This window comes from Leptidea sinapis, chromosome 33 (assembly GCF_905404315.1).
Source record: "Leptidea sinapis chromosome 33, ilLepSina1.1, whole genome shotgun sequence".
NCBI classification, from domain to species: domain Eukaryota; kingdom Metazoa; phylum Arthropoda; class Insecta; order Lepidoptera; family Pieridae; genus Leptidea; species Leptidea sinapis.
Genome location: NC_066297.1, coordinates 4,401,554 through 4,428,286, shown reverse-complemented (window position 1 = coordinate 4,428,286; position 26,733 = coordinate 4,401,554). Strand labels below are relative to the sequence as shown.

Below are 26,733 nucleotides of genomic sequence, written 5' to 3'. Positions count from 1 at the left end.
ATTTTCAGTGTTACCCACGTATATTGGATGCAGCACCTTACGAACTAATTTGTTATGTATTTTTAAAATTCTCTATTTGATTGAAAAGAGTGGCCGTTGCGTTTTTTGTATGTTTTTCTTACGAGCTCAACTTTTTCCGAACATATGGTAAATTTAGTAATTTAAAAGATTCATATAGTGACGTTTCAAAAGCGCTTAGTTTAAGCCTAATTGAAAAAAGTTTTTCTAACTTTGACTTCAAGTTTATAAATAACTAGCTGACCCAACAGATGCTCTTGTCTTGTCTTGTCAACAGAAAAAAAAATTATGTACCTACAAGTATTTGGAAATAATGAAGTCTACAACTATCGGAAATGTGTAAATGAGTTAAATATGAAACAAAAACGTATTTCAAAAGATTTTATAATATGTAGTAAGTACTCGTAATAAAATGATAAGGATTAATATCGTATTTGTGTAAACAGTATTTACATTATTTATAAATGATTGAATATTTTTTAAAGTATTAAGATGGATGGCTATATTATGTTATCCTTAAGACATAGACATATTATGCCACTGCTTTTCTGTAGGCCTATTTATGATAAGCAATTCCACAATACATTATTTTGTTATAATATATCAAAGGGTTTAAACAGTGTTTTCGTTGAAAGCTCCCAGACAGTAAATTTTTTTCCGACACCTCCAACAAATGTTCATGTAAACAAAAACAAAACAAATTTTATACTAAAACCATCCTTGAGAACCACGGTATTCATTAGTAGTTTTTGAGTTTATCGCGAACTGACAGAAAGTCAGACGCGGCGGAGGACTTTGTTTTATAACCATTAAATAGAATTTTTCAATCTTTCACTCAAATAAGATGTTTTTTCTCTCTCCTTGAGACATAAGATGTTAAGTCTCGTTTGCCCAGTAATTTCACTAGCTACGGCGCCCTTCAGACCGAATCGCAATAATGTTTACACATTACTGCTTCACGGCAGAAATAGGCACCATTGTGGTAGCCATAATCTAGCCGGCATCCTGTGCAAAGGAGCCTCCCACTGGTGAAAGGAGTCTCCCACTGTTCAACAAGATAATTGATCGATTACATTAATTATTATTACAAATCACTAATTAATACAACCTGGGTTAGCTAAGCTGGGGATTACCAGCAGTACGTAATACCTCAAGTACCAGGAGCACATAGCAATCGTGAAGGTCAAGTTTCTCAACGAGTGCGGCGTGTCAGTACGCACTCGATAGGCGCACTCACGATGTGCCCGCGGACACGGAGCGACACGTCGACGACCGCCGCGCTATCCTCTCACCGACATTAACGACACGATTACGTTACGCGTTCCAAATTCAAAATCAGTGCTGTGGCGTGTTGTTTTGTGATACTCTTTCAATAGCGGGTGAGTTTATTATTAATTTATTTAATTCGACGATTGTTCTACGGATTGATGATGAAGTCTTCAAATGAGGACAAATCAAAAATAGTTTCAAAATGTTTGTTGGGCATTCGGCAATAACGTAATAGTCGTATAGCATAGTTTACGAGTGAATTATGAATAATATTATGATATCGCAATATGGTGTGGCGGGGGAATGGTTGTAAGGTTGGTTGATTGGATGGTTGCGACATTCCCGCCGCCGCTCTGACTTGCGAGAGGAGAACGGGGACTCTCGCTCCTAGTTGCAGTATCATAAAACATGTTAATAATGAAAACTCATTTTTTTTTACAAAAAAATTGACTTTAAAATTCTACGATTTTGCAATTTTTGTATGACTTAGTCGTGTTTCACTGTCTGCATGTCCTTTTTCAGCACAAGAACGGCTTTAACGATCTTGATGAAAAATTATTCTGCGCCCGTTCTCGTCCGCATAAAATTCGTAATTGCGCATCTTCAGGAAATCATAAAAATTTCAATAAATCAAGCTTGTCTTTATAGTTAAGGCGTAAAAGTTTGACAAACAAATTCATGTTGTATTAAATATTATTTTAATGAAAAATTCAATGAAAATTAGTTTTTGAAATAGAAATATTTCATTGAATACAATGAAATATTGTATACAATGAAATATTTATAATATACGACCAGAATTAAATATTCAAACAAATCAAATCTTATAACTATATTTACAATACTATGATAAAACTAAAAACTTAAATCACGGGTGAGTGTACCAATAATACTGGCAGCATTTCCGTGGTGGCTAGAAGTAAATCCATTGAACAGCATTACGATTTACGTTATAATTAATATTGCTTAGTAGATATAATATTAATTACTTATAACCATGTGCTGCCTTCGGTAAGGCAGTACGTGTTTAACCACCAACCAGCCTAATGCTGGTCCCAGTTACCATTTAACCATTCGTCTATAACCATTGTAACCAATAAATAGTCGAAGAAATCCGCGTATGTATAAATATATATATATATTATACGCGGATTTCTTCGCGATATATCCATCTATGTATGGATATATACTTATATATCCATACATATATATATATATATATATATATGGATATATCGCGAAGATTAAGATTAATTTACATTTACTTTTTTGACTATTTGACGTTTGGGTGTGTTTGTTGCATCGTTTTACATTTTACATATTATATTGTAATTGAAATGATTTGTAACTCGATGTAAATGTAAATCTTGATATAAAAGAGTGGCAATGAGTTTCTTGTTACTTCTTCTCATTAGCTCAACCCTTTACGAAGTAGCGGTAGATTCAATAAGATTTTTTTTTGACATTGTTAAGTGTCATTTCCATGACCTACGTTAATGAACTGGTTTTGATTTGATTTATTCGAACCATTAATTTAGAAATTTAACAAGTGATATAGTTTAGTTTAATACCTTATATAGATAATAGTATATAACGCACCTATGCAGAAAAGTAGGTCATTCCCCTATGGCAATGTCCTACTCCTACTTATCTCACGTGGTGCGTATACGATTTTTTTCCCACCTGGAGGACAAACTCGCTTTTAGTCCCTTGTACGAGGGACAGAAGTGGTATTTTTTTTTATTTATTTCTTTATAAATATACAGTTTCTTCTTAAAATAGTACAAAGTCCTGTAAAACTGTTTACACAGTTTGTCTACAGGATCGAGCGATCGAGTTTCCATTACTATATGGATTTTTAAATAAGTTCGGATTATAAATAATCAATCAATTTGAGACCGGACATTGAATGCAGCTGTAGGTACCTAAAACTTCAAGTTGAGTTCAGACTAACCTTAAAAGCAATAAAGAAAAAAAGACAAACAAAATAAGTAAATTATTTAATCACGTCTAATAAACCCCTATGAATGTCAAAGAAAAGGAGAAGTGGAAAAAAAATCAAAGCATTCTCATACCTCTAATGTTACAGAGAGCCCTGTATTCAGCTAGCAACAGATGAGCAGAGAAAGAAGTGAAACCTGAATTGTGCATGAACCTCTAAGCTGCATATGAAGTCCTGGTACATGTTGCTAGGATGACACATGATTTCAACCGCTATGAAAGACATTACTATTACCACTACCATATTTATGTTCTCCTGGTGTCTATGTAGTAATACGTCGCGCGTATGAACTCAGAATATATTATCTCTTCTTCAACTATCATGCGTAAAATGCTTTCTATCTCATTTTCTCCCACGTTAAATCTTATGAACAACGATTCTAAAGAACTTTTCACTTCTATTAAGAGCGGAAAATGTTTCTCCTGTCAGTTAAGGAGTGTGGGCGTAATGTTTAAAGTGTCTTAAAGTTATTTTAATATTAATCTGAAATGTGAAGAGAAATACCAACTCGACTATTCATAAACAATGGCTCCACTCACCGCAGAATTAATATGAGAAAACAAAAAATGAATGTATTTTTATAGGTGTATAATTTTCTTGAGTGGCGTTCCTCCACAGTGCGGTTTTCAAGGAACTTTATATTTATTCATTATTATTAGAAAAGCGCGTACACCTTCTCTACAGAGCTGCGACGCTCCTGTGATTTATCTGGTTTTGCAAGAGAATATGGGTGGCGGTGATCGCTTAACACCAGGTGACCTGTACGCTCATTTGTCCTTATTAAAACTATCATTACAGAGAAGTTTACCATGAATACTGGCATCATTTCCGCGTTGGATAGCTAGGCTGATGCGTTGACCGAAAAATACACCAAGGAATAATTCTTTGAGATGATAATAATATGACACTTGTGGGACGCTCTTTTGCACAGGATGCCGGTTAGATTATGGGTACCACAACGGTCACGGATGATACTCTCACCACTAAGCTATCTGCGCTACAGATCTTGGTTCATTCAATATAAGCTAACCACAAGTGCCTCATTAAAGCCTTAAAGATATTGACAAAGTATTTACCAGTGGGAGGCTACTTTGCACAGGATGTCAGATAGATTATGGGTACCACAACAGCGCTTTTGTCTGCCGTGAAGCAGTAATGTGTAAGCATTACAGTGTTTCGGTCTGAAATAGCTAGTGAAATTACTGGACAAATGAAACTTAACATCTTATGTCTCAAGCGAGCGCAGTTGTAATGCCAATCAGAATTTTTGGGGTTTTTCAAGAATCCTGAACGGGACTGCCTTGTAATGGCCACGGCGTATCAATCACAATCAACTGAATCATCCTGATCGTCTCGTTCATTAAAAAAAACTTGGGTTCTACGTCTAACATCAACTTGCAATTTGCCGAACAAATTACCTCACAGTGCAGAAGATGAAAATATCCTCTTCATTAGCCAACATACTGCGGAATTCGATATTCAGGAACAAATAATTTTATTGTAAAATTAAACTGGGTCTTTGTGGTACTTGTGGTTCGTCAAAAGACGGCCGCGTAACTCTCCCATTTGTAAAAGTCCTTAGTCGCCTCTAACGATACCCTTAGGCCTGGGTTTCCCCTATTATTTTTACGCATGGTAGAAGCACAGTGTAAATTTATTTATAATTTTATAATTTTAAGGGCTTCACATACAAACAATAGTATTTTATTAATATTAAAGGTATGAGATTTGCATAAGGGGTGTATAAAATTTAATCATTATTAAGTTATGTTATACTTTTCAGTTTTTGAAGTCGGTTTTTTTAAACGTAGTTTTTTCTTATTTTTTACCTTTTGGTGCCATTAATCAGGTAAACTATAAACTTCGTTGCTTTTTATTGTCATATTTTAAATAGTATTTTATTAACTTGGGTAAAAGGGTAGGCCTACGAAAGGTTCCGCGTGCCATAAACAATATAGATACACTGAAATATCGTGGAGAACGTTTTTTAGATATAAATGGCAGGTAGCCTAAGATCTACTTATCGGCAAACGGGTTAAAATAGTAAAATATAATCAGTCTAAATGAAAACTACTGAAAACTGCAGTACGCAAACTATAATAACATTATCCATGAATACAAATATATTCTTAAAATTTTTTCATATAATTAAAACTGGGCCAAACTATGTCAAATTTTAATGGGACCAAATGGCAAACATTCCGCATCAAGCTAAAGAAGAATCACGAAAATCGGCTCATAATTCTCAGCGTAATCGGTGTACATACATACAAAAATATCAATCGAACTGACAACCTCCTACTTTTCAAAGTCGGTTAAAAATAATAAGACATTTATCGACTATTGCAACCAGTTCAAATGTCACAATGTAACTTACATTTAAATAAACAATAAAACCTTTGTGAGTCAACAACAAAGTGTTGATTCGATACTTACTTGCAAACAATACCAAACAACGTTTTCTTTAAAAACCTTTTAAAATTGTTACATATTCGTTTGAACAGGGCGGTATGAAAATCGCATTTTCTACGACGGTTGAAGAGTCATATTTTCTTATGTCGTTAGTTGATTGAAAAAATCAAAACGTATAGACATAGCTTTGGCATATCTAGATTTTGTGACAAAAAATCTCCTCTCTAGAAGAATTATCCAGGGAGAAAAAAGGGGAATACGTTTGTATGGAATAACGCTGCTAGCGTCCCCTTTTCATAATAAAATACGTTGTTTTACGGTTGTCCACAAATATTTTTCGAACAATCCCACAATCTCATTTATTTTTCGAACAAGTTTGTCGCTGTACAGACAGCATCTACATAAGTAGAGCCCTTCACTTTATTTACCGGTGAACTTTAACGAAGAATGTTAATTCAATGTGCACAATTAAACCTCGATTTTTTTCTTAATTTATTATTGCGAATACAAAGTCTTGAATTCAAATTAAATTTTTTTAATATTTTTATTCAGTAGGATTTAAAATCATTTATTGAACGTCAAAAATTACCACTCATTTCAAATTATATGCCTCAGACTTGAGACGAACGGCCTTAAGAAAAACATCTTATTTTTGAAGTTATACTCCTTAAGGCGCGTTATGAAAAAATAATGAGAGCGAAACTTTAAGATGCGCGCGCGTCACTATAACACAAAAGTAACAGGTTGAAGTTGGTTCAATAAAATTTCTGATGTTTGCGAAATTCGTTCGTTTTTTTTTTTGGTTTCTTCGTCCATTATTAGATAGGCAAAGGGTTCAAGCCCGTACAGCCCTATTCGTTATTTAACAATTAAATGTCAAAGCCATCGTTGCAAGATTTTTATAATATTGTTCAGCCAATCTGTGGTATCATTAAGAAAGTCATTTATGTTATAGTAACCTTTACTTTAATAGCATGCGCTTACATCGACCATTCTTTTAGGGAAAGACCCGCACCACGAGTCGACACAAGCAATGATCAAGTTATCTCCGATCTGCTTGATTTTTTGACGTTGCGTAGATAATATGTGGTTTCTCTCTGCATCTTCTACCGCATTTATCACGAGGACTGCTCAAAGAAGTAGAAAAGAAAAGATAGGGAAGATACCATAGGGAGTGACAATAACATAACATATTGCAACAACACTTGGTCATGAAGCTACACCAGTTCGTAAAGGAGCTTTGACATGAGGAAAGAACTGATAAGAAACTTCCAGCCCATCTTTTTTTTATGAAAATAACGGGACGAGACGAACAGGTTGTTCAGCATGTAATTGATACGCCCTACCCATTACAATGCAGTGTCGCTCAGGATTCTTGATAAGCCCAAAAATTCTGAGCGGCCCTACAATTGCGCTTGTCACCTTGAGGCATATGATGTTAAGTCTCATTTGCCTAGTAATTTCACTAGTTACGGCGCCCTTCAGACCGAAATACAGTAATGTTTACACATTACTATTTCACGGCTGAAATAGGCGCCTCCCACTGGTAAAATTCATGTATATTTTTTTTAAGGAAAAGGAGGACAAACGAGCGTACGGGTCACCTGGTGTTAAGTGATCACCGCCGCCCACATTCTCTTGCAACACCAGAGGAATCACAGGAGCGTTGCCGGCCTTTAAGGAAGTTGTACGCGCTTTTTTTGAAGGTATCCATGTCATATCGTCCCGGAAACACCGCACAAGGAAGTTCATTCCACAGCTTTGTAGTACGTGGGAGAAAGCTCCTTGAAAACTGCACTGTGGAGGACCGTCGCACATCCAGATGGTAGAAATAATATCCTAACTTGTGGCGTGTCGTGCGAAGGTGGAATTCGGCGGCAGGGATCAGGTGAAACAGCTCTTCGGAACACTCCCCCATGTTAAATGCGGTAGAGGACCCACAATGAAGTCTCTACGCAACGCCAAGTGATCCAGCCGTTCACAGAGCACTGGGTCCTCGACAATTCGAGCTGCTCTGCGTTGCACGCGGTTAAATGGATCGAGCTGATATTGAAGTGCGCCAGACCAGAGATGACAGCAATACTCCATATGTGGCCGGACCTGCACTATGTACAGCGCTAGAATGTGGGCCGGCTTGAAGTATTGCCGAGCTCTATTTATGACGCCCAGTTTCTTCGAAGCCAATTTGGCTTTGCTCTCCAGATGGCCGCAGAATTGGCAATCGCTCGAGATATCGAGACCCAGAATTCCGATACTAGGCGAGGCTGTAAGGGAAGTTTTGTCGAAGAGCGGTGAAATGACAAATGGGGGTTTTTTAGTGGTAAACGCGCAAACTTGAGTCTTCTAGGGGTTAAATTGGACACGGTTAATATAACAACGTAGCCCACTTACAGATAAGAACCATGCATCATTATCGTCTATATAATCTACTTTACTATAATAAGCCTTCTTCATCAAAGAAACTTTAATATATTTCTTGAATTTATTCTCAGTGAGTCTCGGTATACCCGTACTGTCTGTTGTTTAATTGTAAAGTTAAAGTTATTCGAGTTAATACCAGAAGCCGAATTCCACCAACGGACATTAAGTCAAATACGAAATTCCTCCAGCACGTCTGGAATTCCATTCGTATCATGTTGACGTCTGGCATGCCACAAACGTGCGTTTTGTAACGAATTTCTTGGTTTGCACGGCCACTTTGTGGAGTCAATTAACGGCTGGTGATTTACCGAACCAATACGACTTAGGGACCTTTAATATTTGACCATAAATTCAAATTCAAATATTTTTTCACCAAAAAAATATGTTTACAAAGTAATGTTGTACTTAAACTTATTATTAAATAGCCTAGCCTAATAGGGCGGTCGCTCCATACCTAATCTGTGGCATAATTAAGAAAGTCATTTATGTTATAGTAACCTTTACCACACAAACGTTTCTTAACAATTCTTTTGAATATCGTAATACTTTTATTGAATATTTTCTGGGATCTTCTTGTAAAAGCATATACGTCGCCCCACAAAAGACTTACTAACTTGACTTAGCCGAGTAGTAGGGATTATAAGTTTATGTCTGTTCCTGGTGTTAACATTATGGTTATGACAGTTTCTTGCAAATTCATTTATGTGTCTATTAACATACATTACATTCATCAGGAATATATTGAGAAGTAACACTCAAGATGTAAATCTTTTATCCCAACTTAAAAGCGGGCAACATATTTCTTGACTTTTTTCCCTGGTGTTGCCATGGGCGGGTGCCTCACTACTTCCCACCACTTGAGCTTCTTGCCCGTTCGCTTATTCGATTCGATTATTATTCGATTATTTAAAAAACTCTACTTACTAGATCTCGTTCAAATCAATTTTCGGTGGATGTTTACATGGTAATGAAATATTATATGTTTTTTTTTTATCTTTCTCTTATTTTAGAAGTTACAGTGGGGGACACTCCCCACACGTATGGGTTTGATGAAAAATTTTTTTGAGTTTCAATTCAAGTTCAGTTTCCAATTTTTAACAGAATGGTTCTTATAGTTTCGGAAAAAAGTAGCTGGAACATAAGGACGGACTGATAGACAGCCATAACGAAGCCATAAGGGTTGCGTTTTCTGCCATTTGGCTACGGAACCCTAAAAATTAATGGGGCTCAGGAGTCTGGAGTCAGTCGATTTCGGTGACGTACCAGTAATACTTGTTTATCCGTGATCTACTTATAATTAGGAACATATTTATTTATTTAATAAACTCCGCCAACATGGTATACACTAATAAACACAGAATAATACGAAAACAACAACAATCATATGATAAGTGATGCCTCAATTATAGGCGAAAATGATATGCTATTTAATTAAATTAGCCCACAAAATAAAATAAGAACTTTAATAAATTATATATCTACGAATATAGTCTTAATATTATAAATTATCACAAAAATAGATTGAGGCCACCCTTGAAAGAACCGTTTTTATATATTTTTTAAATTTGTGTAGGTATATTGTGATCAATGACTTCATTATGATGACTGTTTATTCCCTGGTAATTCTATTCAGGGGAGAGAAATAGCCTAAATTAGATCCTGCATAGTTACAGAGAAATGGATTATATTTCTTACACGCTCTGGGTTGAGTTTTAGGAACAGCGACGTTTAGTTTCGATATAAAAATATATTCTTATGCCCGACAGGTCTCTAACGTTTGGCTACAGGATTTCCTTACGCCACAGTTCCATTTTCTAACCCAAGAGATATGTTTGGCACACTGACCTCGATATTGTACACGGTATTGCGTTATGTACTCATCTTATAAATTATAATTTATTTCACGCTGGCCGGTTTATAACAACACACCATATTTCATCCAATGCCGAAGAAATTCGTGAATTATGAAACTGTTAGCGGTTAAGTAATACTTTTATAAAGCTTCTTGATCAAAAGTGTGTGTTTTTAACCGACTTCAAAAAAGGAGGTACGTTTTTTATGTTTGTTACCTCAGAACTTTCGACTGGATGAACTGATAATGATAATTCTTTTTTTATTTGAAAGCTGGTGCTTCCCGTGTGGTCCCATTGCAGTTTGATCAGATAGAACTAGATTGAGATTAATTTATTAGATTGTTCTACGCAAATATTTTAATACTATTTAGTGCATATTATATCTATTGTTTTGAAATAGTGTTTTTGAAGTCGGTTGTTTTTAAGTAATTTTTTTTCATTTCGTACCAAAATGAGCTTGAAGACGTTGTATGAAAACCAATTACAAACGTGGCTTAGCTGATATAAAGGTTATTAAAAGTAAAATTTTTTGTCTCTCAAAATAGTTGTACAAGATCACTTTTTGAAGTCCGAATGTTATTTAGTGTGTTCCTCATTTGTTTGTTTTATCAAGATAATGAATTTTATAATAATATCTAGGTTATTATTATGATATGACCAATTAAAATTAACCGTGGGAGGCTTCTTTGCCAATTGCAATTGCTCAATTGTAGCGCCGCACAGAATTTTTCAGGCTTTTCAAGAATCCTCAGCGGCACTGCATTGAAATTTGCAGGACGTATCATTATTTGATCCACCATTACCATCAGCTGATCGTCTTGCTCGTCTCGTCCATTACTTTCATAAAAAAATCATTAGCTACTCATTACTAGGGTGTCATTTGTAGGCGCAATAGTTGATACATAGTGCTATCTAACCTGTTAAGCTGATGTAAAAATAAAAAATAAATCGTTTTTATTTTAGCAAACACTTTTGGGTCAGAGAGCTATCTGAACTATTGTGCCTTTTAAAAAATTGTTAAAAAAGAGACATTTGTGATTTTTTTAAAACAGTAAGGGACCAGGCGAACAGGACGTTCAGCTGGTAGTAATTGATACGCTCTGCCGTGCATGCAATGCAATGCCGCTCAGGATTCTTGAAAAACTCCAAAAATCCTTACGACACTACAATTGCGCTAGTCACCTTGAGACATAAGATGTCAAGTCCCATTTGCCCAGTAATTTCACTAGCTACGGCGCCCTTCAGACTGAAACACAGTAATGCTTACAAAATTACTGCTTCACGGCACAAAGAGCCGTCCATAACCTAGCCGGCATCATGTGCAAAGGAGCCTCCCACTGTTAAATACTTTGTCAATATCTTTTTAAGGCTTTAATAAGACACTTGTGGTTAGCTTATTTAATATTTATATTTATTTAATATTGACACACTTTTTACACAAATTATCTGGCAAATTAAACAAAACAAACTAGTCATAGCCTGTACTATATGGGTACAAGACAACGATATATTTAATACAATATTATACTTACTTTAATATACATAAATACATATAAACATTACCCACCGGAATTCGAACCCGGGACTTCTAGCTTAGTAGTCAGGGTCACTAACCATTCGGCTATATGGGTCGTGAAATTATATTAAATGAATCAAGATCTGTAGCACAGATCGCGGCGTATGGCGGTGAGAGTATCATCCGCGACGGCGGCGGAATGTGTAGAGTGGGTGAAGGTCGTGTGTATGTATGTGTGTCACTACGCAACCGCGGCGACCGCGACGGTCGTATATCATTCGCTCACCAATAGCTCAATAACCGGCTCGCGGCCATGCAAGGTCCCGTCTCAAGCACTGTAGTTGAGACCATAGAAATATACTAAACAATTTGTTATGTTCTTAAAGTGATAACCCTCACTTCTAATACTACAGTCGCGAGCAAAAGTTTGGAATCACTTACTTGAAATTGGTTCCGCGCGATCTTGCTTACCTACTATATAAATTTTTAAGTATCATAAAAATTACATAATTTTAAAGGTTCAACTCTTAACTTTGAACTGATACCAAATTCATCAAAATCAAGCCAGTATTTAAGAAGCTATCCCGGATAGCAGAATAGAATAGAAGGTAGAAGTGAAGGACTAACGACGTAAGTGATTCCAAACTTTTGCTCGCGACTGTATTATAAGCGCTACATATAACCTAGGTCCTAAAGAATCATTGAGAGCATTTAAAGAAATTAACATCTTCACTGTTGCTTCTCAATATGTTCTTGATAATGTAATGTATGTACAAAGGTACATAGGTGAATTTGCTAGAAACTGTCATAATCATAATGTTAATACCAGGAACAGACATAAACTTATAATGCCTACTACTCGGCTTAGTCGAGTAAGTAGGTGTGTCTTTTGTAGGGCGATGTATATGCTTTTACGACAAGATCTCAAAAAATGTTCAAAACAAAAGTATTACGATAATCAAATGAATTGTTACAAAACTTTGTGTGGTAAAGGTTACTATAACATAAATGACTTTCTTAATGATAACACAGATTGGGAATGGTGTGACCGCCCTCAGGCTCTTTTATTATAAATGTTTATTGTACGTTATTACATTGTAATCCATATTTTTATAAAAAAAAGCCCGCTGAGTTTCTTGCGTCCGGTCTTCTCAGGTCTGAGGCAGTCTATTTCGGTATCGGTCAGAACTTGGTCAGGGCGTAGTGTGCCGTAGGGCATTTTCGGATTTTGCTGTATTTAAAAAATCTAGCACCACAGGGCACTTGCCGATTTCCGTAGGGGGATTAAAACGCGTGTAATTGTAACTATTTTTTACATTAAATCCTTCCGTAAAAGTTACTTTTTTAATATTATTTTAGTTAACCCGACGTTTCGAGACCTTTTCATTTATCCTTTAATAATTTTTTTAATCATAACTTTCATAATTTCATAGTAAAAATGTAAATTTTACTTAATTTAAAAACAACGTTACAATTACACGCGTTGAAATCCCTTAAAAAGTGTTTTATTTAAAAAGAAATATATTTCTTGGATAATTTAAAACTCTGTATAGAGTCTCTTGCTAGATAGAGTTAGACGACCGATAAAAACAGGCCAGTTTTAATAATTTAGTGTGCGTGACAAGCTACGTCTTACACTCGCGATTTGTATGACTCTTTGTGTTAGCGTGCGTGAATTGCTCAAAATAGAGGTTAATTCTAAACTCAATTTTTGTATAATATCGAGTGATAAATGATCTACGATATTTTTATTTATTTACCATAGGGAGTGACAATAACATAACATATTGCAACAACACTTGGTAAACGTAATGAAGCTATATCCATCTATATTTATAAAAATGAATTGCTGTTAGTTAGTCTCGCTAAAACTCGAGAACGACTTGATCGATTTCGCTAATTTTGGTCTTGAATTATTTGTGGAAGTCCAGAGAAGGTTTAAAAGGCGAATAAATATGAAAATGCTCGGAATTAAATAAAAACAATGATTTTGATTTTTCTTTGATCTATCCCCCGTCGTTCAGAAATCAAATTAAAATAATAGGTTAAAATTAATAACTAATTAGAATTTTTATATCTTTCTAACTTTATCAGGAGGTAATAAAAACAAACTACGTTTAAAAAAACCGACTTCAAAAACTGAAAAGTATCAAATAACTAAAATCTTGGGCAAAGTATAAAAATAGGTGAACTGTAGTGTTTTGGTTTAATAAATGAAATTAAACTCACAAAATTATCATGAAAAAATAACAAAAAATAAACTATTGAACATAGTAGTTAAAAAATAAACATTTAAAAATGTAATATCATAACAAAATGTAATGTATAACATCATTAGTTACCTACTTTTATTTTGACAAAAATATTACTTAAGAACAGTAGTTTAAAAATTAGTAAACTAAGAAAAATCAACAAAAATATCTAATAATTAGGGACTGTGCAAGAAAGTCATTAAATTAAGGTTTATTTATTCTTGCAAAATGAGCTTTTGTGACATTTGGAATTGCAAAGAATGTTTGATTTCTTGCATTTACAACGTTTAAAATTGCAGTCACCACTACATTTACAATGCTGGAAGCCTTAGACATCAAAATGAGTCTCTTCGAGCACATTCTCGAAGAGTAGGTAATATCAACTTTTGGAACATCGTCGATCGAAATGAACTTTTCTTTTCACACAGTAAACTGATTACTGGAGTACAGTTTTTGGAGGTTTAAAATACCGTGTTTAGTTCCGAACTTATAAAGTTTTTCTTTATCAACAGATATAATTATAGCAAGTATATTACGACTATCCATCTTGGCCCAATCTACATCTGATATCCTTACTTGAACGCTTTGGCCTATTTCTGCAATAGGAAATTTTGCATTTGAACGCGCCAACATTTTATCACATCGCCCGGTCCAAGTGATAGATTCAAGCTATCTGAAACACTGACTTATTAGATGGACCACGGGCCGTCGGGCATTATTAATAATGGTTGGTCAAAGTGATAAATTAATCACTTTGCCCATCGCTCTTGGGCGTTATTAATAATGCCCAGTTAATCACGTTGGCCGTAACATATATACGTATATTAGCCTTATCTTTAATAATATAATATATATACCTAATAATATGATCTACGTAAATAGCCAGTATTTCAGGAAACCTGTTTTGTAAGTGAGCAACATCATGAATCGAAATATTAATAAAATTTCATTCATAACGAGCATTCTTTTTATTAGTTTTAATAAAAAAAGGATTCCTTTTGTTTATTTTATAGAAAAGTTTTGGTCTTTTATTTATCGATTGAGGCAGAACGAAGTCTGCCGGGTCAGTAAGATATATTTTATCATCAACAGTCGAGTTGTAAGACACACTCAATGAGATTACACCACGCATTGAAACTTTTAACACATTAACGACATACAATCACACGCTTGAAGTAAGTCAACAATAGCCGACACATGCTTGACGCTCCTATTGTTCCGGTGTTATTACTACATAAAGTACCAGGGCTGTATAAATAGCGACAAGTTAATGTGCGAAGAATACTAACTACATAGATCTGTATTTACGACTATGTCACTCCATACAGCCGGAAAACACTGCGATCTAACAACTGAGTGTAGAGGTAAAATTCTAAACTCGTTAAAATTGCCCCATTGCCCCCAAGCCAGATCCATCGTTCCCGATTTGACATCAGCACTTGGCAAAAAAACAGAGTTAATAAATAAAATAATAAATACAAAATTCATTCTTTAAAACTATCAGTTTCAAAATTATTGTAACTAATCATTTTGGAAACGAAAGAATTTAAAAAGGGTTAAAATAATCTAAAGCTTTGCATGTAGGTAAACAATATCTTCAATGCAATGCCTATTAACTAATACAAATAAATATAGATAATGTTTATTTTAATACTATTAGTAATTTTTCTGTATCTTCATTGGAAATATTTTAAATAAATAATAAATAAATTCCTTATTGCCATACAAAACATTACAAAAATAAAATGAATAATAAGGCTACTCAATGAAACAATAGGCAAAACTTCAGCTTCACCTGACATGGAATCAATTATGTTTCCACGCTGCACTGTTTTTCAGCCATCCCTCCTCCCTAAGGTTTGTTTTTGAGTGGGAGTGGATGTATTATGGCTCCCCCATTACCTACTTAAGCTATCTTTTTTATAAAATATAATATTTAAAAAAAGTGTTCTCAGTACCTTTGCAAGTGCGTTCTCCGCAGCAAGTTGCGTTTTTAGTAGAGCAAAGCGGTATTTTTTGTTAAAGCACCCGATACTCATTTGTTTCTTTAGAGGAGGGGGTAAGTCATTTTAAGTGTTTATTGAAGAGCCTTCTTACAATTAATATAATTCAGTGGATAGATATTAATTGCTTTTGTGTTTAGTTTATTGTAAAGAAACTGTCCTAGGAATATAATATAAAACTTTTATAAGCTAAGTTTATTTTTGTTTTTTGAGGACAAGCAATATCTTCGCGTCTCTTATGAATAAGTTCAATGCTGTAGGGAAGGTCTGCGTGCTGTCTCAATACTATGCTCATTATAAATAACTGACGGACTGTTAGTAGTTTGCATGATTTATAGAGAAAAGGAAAGGGCGGTGAGTGAAAGACACGTTGAGAATTGTTCTGAGCTCTTTCGATAGCTAATAACAATATTTTTCCCGCTCTACCCCACGTGGTAACACAGTTATAATTGATTGACATAAGGCAAGGTAAACTAGCCTCATCATTTTTGTGTCTGCTATGCCTATATAGCGTTAGTTTTAAAGACACAAACCAATCAATAGATGTAATTAAATCTAAGATATTTATAATATAATCCCAGACTGTTTGATCGCTTCTAGATGATATGAGTGAAACTTTTTAATAAGTATGGTTCACAGCAGAATCTTTTATTGCAACATTTAAATATAATATCCGGACAACCGAGCCTTGCTCGGATTTTTAAGAATGTACAAACTTGAATTTAAAAAAAAAACTAATAGGACATCTGGATTCGAACCGGGTCTTCTGCTTTCCGGATCACCCAATGTCCCATCTGAGCTACTATAGTCTTGTATATAGTGTCGAAATTTACCTTTGTATTCTAAAGTTATTGTAGCTGTTTCTCATTAAAACGGATAAAACTACATTTTTTAAATTGAAACCTAGCTAGATCGATTTATCGCCCCCGAAACCCCCTATATACTAAATTTTATGAAAATCGTTGGAGCCGATTCCGAGATTCCAATTATATATATATACAAGAATTGCTCATTTAAAGATATAAGATTTATTCGATAATACATAATACTTTTCTTTACACACAACGCTATAGTTTGTACAAGCACTACCTAAAGAGAATAGTGAGAATGCTTGTATTTTGGGACCCACTAAAAGAAGTGGCGATCTATGATGTACATAGAAACTTATTAATAATATTGTGGAACGTAAATATACCTAAAAGTAAGATATAACCTAAAATTATTAATCAATATCTATTGTTCAATCAATAATTAATTGTATCTTATGTCTATGCCAAATTACTGTCTGCTAAAAGATATTATAATACATATGTGGAAGGTTGGCCAGCAGCAAATAATTTGGGATTCACAATTCATTATTTTTTCAAGCAGGTATCGAATCATTTTATGACAATTTTTAAGACATTTGCCTACTGATTTTAGTATTAAAAAACGATAATAATCGCATTGAATTTTATTCTAAACTAGTTGACCCGACAGACGTTGTTCTGTATATAATATATAAAATAACGTTTTTTATTAATTTGTCAATAATATATCATAACATTTTATTTTCACTTAAGAATTATTTCGTAAAATATGCTCCCAGTTGTTGTAATGAAAATGTTTCATAGCAGAACTGTCAAACCGTGCGTCAATAAATTCTCTCATAGAAAATATGTCCATACAAAACAAATATCGGACGACAGGGGACACATCAAAGGAAAAACAAAATTGTTGTTTTTATTTAATTCCGAGCACTTTTATATTTATTCACCTTTTAAACCTTCCCTGGACTTCCACAAATAATTCAAGACCAAAATTAGTCAAATCGGTCCAGCCGTTCTCGAATTTTAGCGAGACTAACGAACAGCTATTCATTTTATATATATAGATTACTACTGAATTAAAAATTTGAGTGATAGTTTGATGGTGTCAGAACATCTATTTAAAAAATGATTGTCATGTCAAATAATGTGGATGGCAATTGCGCAAAACTTTCCTATAGTGCAAAAAGACTTATTTTTTAATAAATTATAATAATTTCTTTCGACTCCCATATCATAGCGCCTTAATGTTTTTTGTATAAACATCGTATAAACTTAAGTTTATATTTAATACTAGCTGACCCGGCAAACGTTGTTTTGCCATATAAATTATTTTTACAGTAAGACCGTTTCTTGGACATTGCAACATTACATTTTTTTTTAAATAAAATATTTTTCTGAAACAAACGTAGCTTAAGTTACTCGTTATTACATCAGCTATCTGCCAATAAAAGTCCCGTCAAAATCAGTCCAGCCATTTCAGAGATTAGCCGGAACAAACAGACAGACTAAAAATTGTAATAAATATTGTTTTGGTGTATGTATCGTATATATATTCATATACATATAATAAAAAACGGTTATTTCAATATTACAAACAGACACTCCAATTTTATTTATATGTATAGATAATAATGTACTTGTACGATGCTTCCTTAATTTTTAAATTATGTGGGTCCATTCTTACCATCCTCCTATAAGTCAGTAATATATTATATTAGTATCGCATTATCGGGCTGTCATGTCGTCTACATGCTAGTATATTCTCAGTCTCTGTAACTAACAACATCCACAGTATACAAACATATAGAGTTGGTGTCAACTGAGACTTTACATATTAGTTATTGACTTATGATGTTCCTCGAGTGTTTTGTGTGTTAAAAATCGCAGAGCCAGTAATAGTCCCGTTATACCAACTGTTTGTTTAATTAGCATTTTAAACAGATACAAAGTTATCAAATAATACTGTTGCATATTTACACTAATTATATACCAAATTAGGCATATTAGGCCTGTAATAGCCAACGCGTACTATGATGACATAGGTGCGTTCAGAGCCTCAAGGTGCGCCCATTTCGTTATATTTCAAATCACTCGGATGTACGGAACGAACACGATTGTCTTGAGTCAATTTGACTGAATATATGACTTGAATATATAATATATTAAGTTATAACGTATTTAAATATTATAATTATTACATAAAGTGAAAATGTTTAGTAAAATCGCGAATGTGTTCTTGTGTCCAGCATTCCAATAAAGAAATCGCAGCACATGGCATTGGCAAAATTGTGACGAATTAATAAATATTAAATTATATAGACTTCACCCAGAATTTGAAAATTGAACAATCTTCCATTTAGCAAGGACTTGACGTCTAGTTTGAAAATATAAGATTAATTACATTCAAAAAAAATTAACAAGAAGCAACTGACTTCAAAAACACTATTCCAAAACAATAGATATAATATGCACTAAAAAGTATAAAACTAATTGCCTATTTGTATATAATCTACTTAATTAATCTAATTCTAGTTAAGATTATTGTTATTTTTTGGAATCAGTGTCCTTACGCTCTCGCCTCTCACCTCCTCAAGACTCAAGCACATCTCACCTATAACTATGTATGTAGTTACAAACCTATCTTGGATAACACCGACTCCAAAGTTAGTGTACTTCAAATACACTAAAAATCAAAAAATAAAAAAAAATTAACAAAAAAACCACCGACTTCAAAAACACTGTTCCAAAACAACAGATATAATATGCAATAATCATAAATCAATAAATATAATAAACAATGGATATAAAAAGTATTAAAATAATTACGTATTTTTATACATTCTAATTCTATTTACAATTATTGTAATTTTTGGAGTCGGTGTCATCCAAGATAGGTTTGTAACTACATACATAGTTATAGGTGAGATGTGCTTGAGTCGTGAGGAGGCGAGAGGTGAGAGCGGAAGGACACCGATTCCAAAAATAACAATAATCTTAACTAGAATTAGATTGTATGAAAATACGCAATTATTTTAATACTTTTTAGTGCATATTATATCTATTGTTTTGGAATAGTGTTTTTGAAGTCGGTGGTTTATTAGTTAAAAATTTTTTTTCATAAATTAATTGAATGAAATGAAAATTGTATTTTAATACTTATATACTTCTGATGGTGTATTAATATTAAAGAGAAGAAAATAAGTATAATTCGTTATATAGTGATACATAACCTTATTGACTTGTTAACGTTTACAAAGGAACTCTGCATATTTAATAAAATATTTTCAACTTTTATATGCGTGTTTTTAAACAATAATAATAATATTGACCCACTCTTACACAAATTATCTTGCCCCAAACTAGGCATAGCCTGTACTATTGGTGGTACAAGATAATATATTTAACACGATATACTTACTCAAACATACATATAATAAACATCCATGACTCGGAAACAAATATCTATATTCATCATATAAATTATTGCACCTACTGGGATTCGAACCCGAGACCTTAGTAGTCAATTTATTCACAAGAAGATGAAGTGCATAGGAGAATGAACATCCGCTTAGGAGCTTTGTGCCCCCCTAAAAGAATGTTGTGTCACTGTAATTTAAACTTTCTTTCATAGACAATGATTTGTATTTATATATTCACTATGTAATTTCCATTTATTCACCCAGGTTTACAGATAATCTTATTTTTTAAGTTGGTGAAATTGAGGTTCCGATGACAGGTTTTAGGTCATAAGATACATAATAGCTTTAAGGGTAAATGTATACACTTCTATAATAAAGTTCCAGCCACTGTTCAGGCATTATCTATAAATAAATTTAAATATTTTATAAAAAAATGGCTCTGTCGTAAATCCTATTACTCCACTGCTGAATATCTAAATGATCGGACAGCCTGGGACTAGATTGTGAATATTTTATAGCGATAGAAATGATTGTACAATATTGTATATTTTTATTGAAAAGAGCGCAAAAAAAGAATGCTTGGAGATTTTCTTGCGCCGCTTCTTCTCTCTCAGAGCGCCATTTGTTTCCGAAGCGGTAGTAGTATCTAGCAGTTATTAGAAATGACATCAAAAAGAATTCTAAAGGAATCAATTTTGAGAAAATAAATCCCTTTTATAAAACAAAAACGTTTTTGTTATTGTTTTGTTTTATTTATTTAGAGCATCGAAATGAATAGAAATAAAATTATTTTTGAAATGAAATGAAATTATATATTTTGCTTTGGAATAGAGTATGTCCGGATCTTTCATATTACAATGTGTCCTCTTTCCAGCTATCCAAAAACTTAACACTTATTTAAATATTCATTAATACGATAAAAATTATTTTCAAGCAGTCATTTAAAGAGTCTTGGTATAAGCATTTTATTTGACAGTATTTTCAAGTTCTCAGGCAATTCGTTATTTAATTTTATACACATGTTATGGCTATTTTAAGAAAAATGTGTTGTTTTAGGACAATATTTCAAAACCAGTCTATGCGGCTGTCTTGTTTCTCTAGCATTCACCTCAACAGCTGACGTGAAAACATATCTGTGGTTACACACAAATTTGCAAGCCAAGCAATGTTGATAATAAGACCATCAACTCAAACCATAATAAAATAAAATAATAATATTTAAATCATGTTTCAATATTCAATATCTAACTTAATACGATATGATATGAGCAAATAGTGGTGCACCACCATTGGCGTTCACAGACGGTAGGTTTGGCACATGTAGTGGTGTGGTGGATACGCTTGTGAAACCGGCTGGCTCTTGACACACTTGTGTCGGGTTTGGTAATCTTAATTACACGACATTAATGAACAACGATCTAACCTTTTACTAACCATGCCCACTACGTCAAGGCACTCTTGTGATGCTCGTGTTTGGAAGGTCATCGTCAGAAGCAAGATCTAGCTAGGTCTGCAATCTTCGACCAAATATTATATGCTAGCTTATGCCTTATGGTTAGGTAATAGAAATAGAGGCACACATAAATATTATGACTGTTCATCATCAGCCGGAAGACATCTACTGCTGGACAAAGGCCTCCCCCAAAGATTTCCACGATGATCGGTCCTGCGCTGCCCTCATCTAACGTATTCCGGCGATCTTGACCAGATCGTCGGAATATGACTGTTCATTGTCATTACATTTATGAAAATTAAATATACGTTCACAAAAATCGTCGCCGTTTTGCTCTTGTATATATAGTGACTTTAATTATTATCACACTAGAGATAAGGGATTGCTTGTAACTAATTATAGTAGGCTTCATAAGATACATAATAGTTTTAAGGGTAAATGTATACACTTTTATAATAAATTACCAGCCGCTGTTCAGGCATTATCTACAACTAAATTTAAATGTTAAAAAATGGCTCTGTCCTACTACTCCCCAGCTGAATATCAAGTAATCGGATAGCCTGGGACTAAGACTATTATTATTTTATAGTTACAACGATGACAGTACACTATTGTATATTCTATCGAAAAGAACGCAAAAAAAGAATGGACTGGGATAGTTTCTTGCGCCGCTTCTTCTCTCTCAGACCGTCATTTATTTCCGAAGCGGTAGTAGTATATTAGAAATGACTTCAAAAAGAATTCTAAAGGAATCAATTGTGAGAAAATAAATGTCTTTTAAGCACGTCACATTCATCCATTCATCACCTATAATGAATAATCATAAGTTCTGTTACAATTGAAAATCCATTTTTTTGTGTCTTTTGCATTAATAATATATAAATAATATTATATTGAAGTAATAAATAAAAACATCTATTAGAATTTCAATAAAAAAAAATAACAAGTTGCACTCCTTAAGTGCCGGCAGAAGTTAAAACTTGAACAGTAACGTTGTGCATTTTTGAATATTTTGGAATGGTTAAGGAATAATTTCGCACGAATATTGATCAGTATAAAAGTATTAGCTTTTACTTGGTTAAATATAATATTCATTTATTGCGCTATCGTACACATATATATACACATTATATTACATAAAAAAATTTAATAGTTCAGAACTAATTTTACATTAAAAAGTATATCTATCAGAAAAATCAACTTTCATCCACAAAAACTGCAAAAATATTTCACTGCTCAGATTCGATCCCTCGACCTCGCGTTATTTCGGCTTCACAATCATAATGATTCATTCACTGGGTCATGACCATATGATCATTAAGTTGAAATTGCCGAACTATAATTAGTTAGAATTATAAATCTTTCATCCATAATTTCAACGACTTTGGGACTAATTTTCGATCAGCTCACGTGTCCTGGGGGTCTACTCTATTTCTCCGAAACGAAACTTCGTAACCATAAGAAATTTAAACGACGTTTCGGTGGTGACTACTAATGACAACCAAAATATCTGTATTACAAACGCAATGTTAGCCTCGATTAAAAGCATTTTTGAAGCCATTTCAAGAAAATTTTGCAACAAAATCCACACAAACGAAAATCCTTTGGTTGCGTCAAGTTGACGTTAAAATTCCGAACAAACAGCTGTCATATTCACATTTTCGTTCGCAACGTAAATGAATTAGAGAAGGCTCAGAAATTCGAAGTGTCAAATAATGACGTTCGTGACGAAACTTCGAAACGAATGGATCCGTAGTAGGCAAAACGCGAATCTTCGTTTTTCGTCGAATTAGAGTAGACCTACTGACGCGAGTTTATCAATACCCATCCCATCCCATATTTTCTTATATATATATATATATATAAGAAAACTTTGGCGTTATATATATAATGAAAATGGTCTTTGTTTGTAGCTCTTTCACTTTTAAACCACTGATCGTATCGACATGAAACTACCACCACTCAATGCGAAATTTGTCCTAGATGGTTTATGACCACTTGTTTTTTTTTGTAATTGTAATAAGATGAAGAAAATTTAATTTATTTCCTTTCAAAATTCGCCCAGCGAAGCGGCCGAGAACGGCGAGTCTTTTATAAAGTCGGCATCGCTCTTGTGATTCCTCTGTTGTTACCAGCGGGTATTGGCCGCGGTGATCACATTACATCAGTTGCCCTTATAAACTGGATTGTCCTTTTCTACCACAAAAACAGAGATTTCTATTCACCCAGTCTTATAGACACAAAAGCCATGAGCACACAGCAGTCGACAAAACAAATAACAAGTTACAACACAGTGAAATACAAACATGTTTTTTGTTTATTCAATAATGAATTGCTTAGTCCATTACTGGTGTCGTGTTGTTACCAAGGTTGGGAACATTTCACAATACTGTTGATACTGTTCGATTGAGAGCTGATTCGGAAGTTGAAGTAAAAGTAACCAAAATGTATGAACGATGCGGGACTCGACCCCGAGAGGTCGCAGGTAAATTTAATTTGCATAACTAATTAAAGAAGTGAGGCCTGGTGGGATATCACTTTAAAATGACAAATTCTTTAGATTTGTAAGAGCGACATCTCAAGCCGATCTCTTTTATAAAAATATATTTAAAGCAATTGACATTAACCACAGAAATGACACTTATAAATGTCAAAAGATTTATTTTCTTTTTATAACTACCGCCATTTTGGGAAAGGGTTAAGCTTTAATGATAATGAAGTGGCAAGAAACAAATTGCCACTCTTTTAAATCAACATTTACAGCATCATCTTGTTACAAAACATATAAGTTTATTTAAAGTAAAAATCGTAAAAACAAGAGTTATTGAGTACAGTAGATGTATCAATCCACACACACTGTAAGTAAATAAATAAAGGTATTTTGCGAGCATTTTTTATTGTTTTATCTCATTAGCTCAGTCGTTTGAGCTACGGCGCTCTTCAAACTGAGCAAAACAAAGCGCGCGGCGCCTTTCTAACCTAACCTAAAGAAGCCTCCTACTCATAAAGATCTTTGCAATACCGGAATTCAACCCGGGACCCGAAATCAGAGCTCAGCTCCAGACAAGGTTCAATTATGACTTCAGGGGACCGCAGACTAGATATTATATTTCAACGCGGAGCAGCTCGAATTATCAGGGACCCAGTACTCTGTGAACGGCTGGATCACTTGGCGTTGCGTAGATCGCTTCATTGTGTGTCTTCTACCGCATGTATCTCGGGGAGTATTCCAAAGAGCTGTTTCACCTGATTCCTGCCCACCAACTGGATGTGTGGTGGTCCTCCACAGTGTGGTTTACAAGGAGCTTTCTCTCACGTACTACAAAACTGTGGAATGAACTTCCTTGTGCTGTGATTCCGGGACCATACGACATGGGTACCTTCAAAAAAAGTGCGTACACCTTCCTTAAAGGCCAGCAGCGATCCTGTGATTCCTCTGATGTTGCAAGAGAATGTGGGCGGCAGTCATCACTTAACACCAAGTGACCCGTACGCTCGTTTGTTCTCTTTTTCCATATAAAAATCCTTGGTGTTTTCGTCTTAATAAAATCCTCCAATAAGTGTATTATGAGGAAGGTCTTGGCATCTGAACAGACAGATAACGATAAAACTATAAGTTTTTTTAATAACCATAAATATAGCCTGATCCAAGTGGCCAAACAATACCAGGCCCTCATAAAAGTTGTCGAGTAGCCGCACTCAATCTGTAAATATAACTTATGTATTCCTGGTACTTGGTTTAATCGTGACGCGAGATGACTTCATAGTTCTCGGTAATTAACGCGTGACTTGTCCGTCGGTCTGTCAATACATTATGCAGATAAAGATCAGAAGAACTCAACCAGTAAATCATGATTGTAATACACAAACATTCCGTTATTTTGTTTACAATATTATGTTACTTACAATCCTTGTGTATTTTACTTTACGTTATTTGCCAGACAATTATAGACTCTTCAAAACGTAGTTTTACCTCCGTATATGATTTTAACTAGATAAATTATACAAATTATATTAATGGGCAAACTGGGCCGAAAGTGCGTCATTTATTAACTACAAAAATGGTGTACCGGGCAGACAACTTATATATGAAAATCAATTTGATCCATCCATTCGTTTGGATATTGACTATGTTGATAAACTGCGAGGAGTTGGTGTCTCCCCTTAGTAAACGATAATGACGTAATCTGGCCTCTACTATGGACCCTTGTTATTGATGAGCTTCTCTTTAAGATGGATAAGCTTCGTAACAAGTCATCGGGTCTGCCAAAAATTGGCTTTATCCCAATATTACCCTTCGGCTATCCAGAGCTATTGTAAGACCTTTTATATCATATGGTAAACCGCCCAAAACACCGTACTTACCAAAATAGGTAGATAGGCCGTCAACAATCTGCATGCACTCTATCAACAGATCGCCTATCTCTTATACGCCTTGCCTTGAGGCAATACTGTCAAGACTATTTTGTAGCATTTTAGTGGCTTTTTTCGGAAGTTCATCCGATGATAGTACTGCCGTATCGTCAGCAAAAGTGCCCGTTATTTTTACCTTAGAAGTAGGAAGGTCCGAAGTATAGAGACGATAGTGTGTAACCAACTGTATGTATTTCGTACAATTCCCTCATCTCGGAATTATCTAATCATATCCAGGTGCCTTGTTCTAATCTAGCTTTCTAATCGCTTGTTTAACTTCCTTTTTGGTAAAGCCATTTTTGGGGGATCTAACTGATGTGTTTCATTAAAGAGTTTAGATTCGGTTGCAGTCAGAGTAGATCCTTGATCAGGGTTAGGTAGAAACACATTTTTTAGATAATCAGCAAATGCTTTAGTTGCATAACTGTTATTTATGCAATAGTGTTTTATGATGATAATTCATTTTTATTTACATTCAATACAGAAAGAAACAGATTTCAAAAGTACTTCATTTTCTGAAGCACTTGAATAAAATCTTTGCATGTTGACATTGAGTCGTTTTGACCACATACAAAGAACGACTTCGAGTGAAAGCCAGAACATTTTTTCCCTTCTCTTTCATTCGCTTTGCTACACATACTCTTTCTTTTTGTTCCATAGCATACCCAACCTCTAACAAACAACGAATTTAAACAAGAGTCACAAATATCACCGCAACACGCGCCAGCAAGCCAGCTTCCGGATGAATTCATTGACAATAAAGGATCATTATACTCCTTAGGTATCTTCTTTTCCAAATAACAAGTTTCTGTCATAGATTAAACATGGCAAACAATAAGTTGGCAATCTACCTTTGCAGCGCCAGAGAATCACAAGAGAGTTCTATGACGTGT

The 26,733-nt window shown here is 34.3% G+C and overlaps 1 protein-coding gene across 3 annotated transcripts in view; it reads left to right on the top strand.

Annotated features, from left to right (window-relative positions):
- Window positions 1-1,253: 1,253 nt before the first annotated feature.
- Window positions 1,254-26,733, top strand: part of LOC126974660 (putative fatty acyl-CoA reductase CG5065) — a 47,121-nt gene continuing 21,641 nt past the window's right edge. For all 3 annotated transcript variants that reach the window (XM_050822203.1, XM_050822202.1, XM_050822204.1), the window contains exon 1: window positions 1,254-1,397. The gene's annotated coding sequence lies outside the window, so the exon portion shown is untranslated. The remainder of the gene's footprint in view (window positions 1,398-26,733) is intronic.